This window comes from Clupea harengus, chromosome 8 (genome assembly GCF_900700415.2).
Source record: "Clupea harengus chromosome 8, Ch_v2.0.2, whole genome shotgun sequence".
Lineage (NCBI taxonomy): Eukaryota > Metazoa > Chordata > Actinopteri > Clupeiformes > Clupeidae > Clupea > Clupea harengus.
The window spans coordinates 25,001-30,000 of NC_045159.1; the positions used below are offsets into that span (position 1 = coordinate 25,001).

Below are 5,000 nucleotides of genomic sequence, written 5' to 3' on the forward strand. Positions count from 1 at the left end.
GTAATCGATTAATCTATCGACTATTTTTTCGATTAATCGACTAATCTAATGATTATTTCCCATAGCAAATTAAAATAACGACTCAAAATGTTGGAATTTGAATTTCAAATGTATTTGAGTAACAAATGTAATCATAATACATAAATTAAATAGTTATACAAATTAAAGTGCAAATATGCTTTTAAAAGTAAAGAGAAAGTGCAAATAAAGTTTTAAAAGTAACTCAAATTAGCAATCAAGCCTCTGCAAGTGCAAAATAACGCAAGAATAACTGGGCTGCAAGTGACATTCAAATTCAACTTATGAAATATATATTTTTTCCACAATCTTTTGTTTGAAGAATGCTACGTGGAGGAGGTTAACTATTCAGAACAAACGAAAATACAGGCTACTCTGATAATTCACTGATTTACTACATTGCACTTAACATTTATGAAATAGCGTTAGCAAGCATCCTCCATGAGACGTTCTGTTTTCCAACATGTAAGCTTAAACCTTACTATAAGTTATAGATATATCATATATGTCTATGATAATTGCTGCTCTGTTCACTGTTCTTGTGCTCCCACAGCTAATTCTCTTTGAAATACTGGAATAGTGCTTCTTTAACTACTAATAATTGACCATCATTGAGAAAAATTACAACTTTTCTGTTAGCCATATCTCATATGCAGCAGCTACTAAAGCTAGCTTTGTTTATTGTTTCCATGGTAACATGAGCCGTCTCAGAATAATTCGCTTTTTAGTCGGCCATTTCTGATATGCAGCACATGAAGGTACGAGAACGGAGGGCAAAGAAAACGGTGCATGATTTGTATGCTAGGCTATTTGCAGATTCTGTTCCATTTTTCTCAATGATGGTCAATTATTATTAGTTAAAGATGCACTATTTCGCACTCCTATAGTGCATTGCAATGCCGAATGAAAATTACCGGTAGCTCTGCTAGCGTCTGCCAAAAAAAAAAAAAAAAAAAAAAAAAAAAATGTTTTAAATATATTTTATGACTCGTCGACATGTAAATCATCGTCGACAATTTTTCATAATCGACATCGTCGATTACGTCGACTAATCGTTGCAGCTCTAATGTATGTATGTATGTATGTATGTATGTATGTATGTATGTGTGTGCGTGTATTTTGCTAGTGAGTATGTGTATGCATGTTTGCGTGTGTGTGTTTAGGTATGTCAGTGTGTGAATGTGTGTATATGTCCCTATGAATGTATATGTATATGGACTGTTTATCCATGTGCCTATGTGTAGTCTGTCATTGATTGTCTGTGTGTGTGTATGTATGTCTATGAGTGTGTGTATATATGTGTGTGTGTGTGTGTGTGTGTATGTATGTATGTCAGTGAGTGTGTGTATATGTGTGTGTGTGTATTAGAGCATAGATCGGGCCGACATTTTCTGTCCGAGCCCAACCCGCATCCGACAGAGTAGTAACCGAGCCCGGCCCGAGTCCGACAGCCATTCAAATATTTTTTTCCGAACCCGAACCGAGCCCAACGGACTCAATTTCTCAACTGCTCATACTAATGCCACATTTACGTACGTTTTTTATGAATAGCCTGGCTTTATTAAACTCGGGCATCAACAGATAAATGCTCGCTCACACAAACAAGCGCTGTTAAACGTACAAGCGTGCACAAGAAGGCCAATAAGCATATTAAAATTCACATTGCAAGAACGTGTTGTAAAATGGTGCGGCTCCTTTAAGAGCAGCACGTACAGGGTGGGTGTGCTAGAGAGAGAGAATGGTGATGCTTATGAATAATTTGGATTTAGCGACAGGAGCTAAAACGTATGTGCTGTAACAGTGTTAACCAGTGTGTGAAGAATAAATCCTCAGAAAGAATACAGTGGGCATTTATTTACTAACCAGCAGCAGATGGAAAGGAAAGAGAATTAACCACGAGGTAAAAAACTAGTCTCCCCTGCATTCTCCAACTACGGTCAGAGACAGACAGCAGGAAAGGTTAACAAACGGAATGAAATAGCCCACACATTACACACGCCTTAATAAAACTCACGTTACATGCTAAACCAAAGGAGGCACAAGTCTTACCATTGAAGATCTTTTTTTTTCTTGAAAAACGATCTACATAGTCCAACCATCGAGGTTTAATCCATGTTGTTGTGGAGACAGAGGATTGCATCAATCATATTTCATTAAAACTTCACACTTCTTACATTGGACATATCCAACAGCCTAATTCGAATCTGCATCGACTACTAAGCAGAAATATCTCCATACAGTAGATTTCCCTTCGTTTAGTATCGTTTTAAACTCTCCAGATGACCGTTTCTCTTTAACGTGATGCCATTTTGCCACCTGTAATTGCGTTGTCACAGCTAGGACCTAAGCAAATTCCCGCGGGAAGAAGGCTGTTATCCTAAATGTGATTTATTTTGTTCTCAAAAACGAACTTCTGCATAATGTGAAACAGACACGTTGACTTCACTATTTATTAAGATATTTTAAAATATGGAATGTTCAATGCATTATCGCGGTGATGTGTCCGAGCCCGACCTGAGCCCGATTATAATTTCTAAATATTTGTCCGAACTCGGCCCGACCCGTCGGGTCCCGACGGGTTCCGACGGGTTCGGGTCGGGTATCCATCCTCTAGTGTGTATGCACTGTATGTCTGTGAGTGTGTGTCAGTGAGTGTGTGTATGTATGTCTGTGAGTGTGCATACAGTGGGGAAAATAAGTATTTGAACCCCTGCCGATTTGGCCACTTGCAAAGAAATGTGTGATCTATAATTGTAAAAGTAGGTGTATTTCAACAGTGAGAAACAGAATATCAACAAAAAAATCCAGAAAACTGCATTTTATAACATTTATGACTTTATTTGCATTTGATGCAGAAAATAAGTATTTGAACCCCTAGCAAAACATGACTTAGTACTTGGTGGAATAACCCTTTTTGGCAAGCACAGACGTCAGACTTTTCTTGTAGTTGGTCACCAGGTTTACACACATCTCGGGAGGGATTTTGGTCCACTCCTCTTTGCAGATCCTCTCCAAATCCTTAAGGTTGCGTTTCAATGGGAGGGAATGAGGAAATGAGGTTCAAGCCCAATATTCCACATTACATGGCCCCATCCATAGTCCCCTCGATGCAGTGGAGTCGTCCTGTCCCCTTGAGAGAGAAACAGCCCCAAAGCATAATGTTTCCACCTCCATGCTTGACGGTGGGGATGGTGTCATATTCAGCATTCTTCACCCTCCAAACGCGGCAAGTAGAGTTGACGCCAAAGAGCTTGATTTTGGTCTCATCTGACTACATCCTGTCTCCCAATCCTCCTTAGAATCATTCAAGTGTTCATTGGCAAACTTCAGACGGCCCTGTCCATGAGCTTCCTTGAGCAGGGGGACCTTGCGAGTTCTGCAGTACTTCAAACCATTACGGCCTTGGTCAACTCTTTGGTCTTGCCCATGGTTGTGAGGTTGAAGGTGTGAAGTATGATTCTTTGGACAGGTTTCTTTTATACACGTCACCAGTTGAGATCAGGTGTACCTTGTTAGGCCTAATGAGGACTAATCTGTGTGCTTCTTGGGCACATAACTGGTCATTGGGAGCCAGAATTTTTGCTGTTTGCTTGGGGGTTCAAATACTTATTTTCTGCATCAAATACAAATAAAGTCATAAATGTTATAAAATGCAGTTTTCTGGATTTGTTTGTTGATATTCTATTTCTCACTGTTAAAATACACCTACCATTACAATTATAGATCACACATTTCTTTGCAAGTGGCCAAACTTGCGAAATCGGCAGGGGTTCAAATACTTATTTTCCCGACTGTATATGTGTGTGTGTGTATGTCTGTGTGTATGTATGTCTGTGTGTGTGTGTATGTATGTCTATGAGTGTGTGTCAGTGAGTGTATGTATGTATATCTGTGTGTATGTGTATGTATGTCTGTGAGTGTGTGTGTGAGTGTAATTTGTCATTGAGAGGTTTAGAGTAACAACCAACAACCTTTTGCCTTTGGATCCAAACCAAAGCATTTAAATGTGACTGTGTGTGTGTTTTCTGTGTGTGTGTATGGAAACGTGTGAGTATGTGTGTGTGTGTATGTGTGTGTGTGTGTGTGTGTGTGTGTGTGTGTATGGAAACGTGTGAGTATGTATGTGTGTGTGTGTGTGTGTATGGAAACGTGTGAGTGTGTGTGTGTGTGTGCGTGTGTGTGTGTGTGTGTGTGTGTATGAAAACGTGTGTGTGTGTGTGCTCAAGTTAGAGCCTTCTGGATGAACGCTAGTCGTGCAGTCTTGATTGACATTGGCATTGTGTGTGTGTGTGTGTGTGTGTGTGTGTGTGTGTGTGTGTGTGTGTGTGGTGTGTGTGGTGTGTGCTGTGTGTGTGTGTGGCGTGTGCTGAGTGTGTGTGTTGTGCGTGGTGTGTGTTGAGCGTGTAAGAGTGTGTGTGGCGTGTGCTGAGTGTGTGTGTGTGTGTGTGTGTGGAGTGTGTGTGTGTGTGTGTGTGTGTGTGTGTGTGTGTGAGTGTGTGTGTGTGCTCAGGTAAGAGCCTTTAAGATGGACGCTAGTCGTGCAGTCTTGATTGGCATTGGCATTGTGTGTGTGTGTGTGTGTGTGTGTGTGTATGAAAACGTGTGAGTATGTGTGTGTGTGTGTGTGTGTGTGTGTGTGTGTGTGTGTGTGTGTGAGTATGTGTGTGTGTGCTCAAGTTGGAGCCTTTAGGATGGACGCTAGTCGTGCAGTCTTGATTGGCATTGTGTGTGTGTGTGTGTGTGTGTGTATGTGTGTGTGTATGAAAACGTGTGAGTGTGTGTGTGTGTGTGTGTGTGTGTTTTCTGTGTGTGTGTATGGAAACGTGTGTGTGTGTGTGTGTGTGTGTGTGTGTGTGTGTGTGTGTGTGTATGAAAACGTGTGAGTATGTGTGCGTGTGCTCAAGTTAGAGCCTTCAGGATGGACGCTAGTCGTGCAGTCTTGATTGGCAGGTTGATGAATTTAAGGAGCAGGTGATCTATGG

General features: G+C 40.8%; 1 protein-coding gene across 1 annotated transcript in view; it reads left to right on the forward strand.

The window, feature by feature from the left end:
* Window positions 1-5,000, forward strand: part of si:dkey-183i3.5 (uncharacterized protein LOC566445 homolog) — a gene marked incomplete at its 5' end in the record, with an annotated part of 30,388 nt that overhangs the window by 14,121 nt on the left and 11,267 nt on the right. The window lies entirely within an intron of this gene.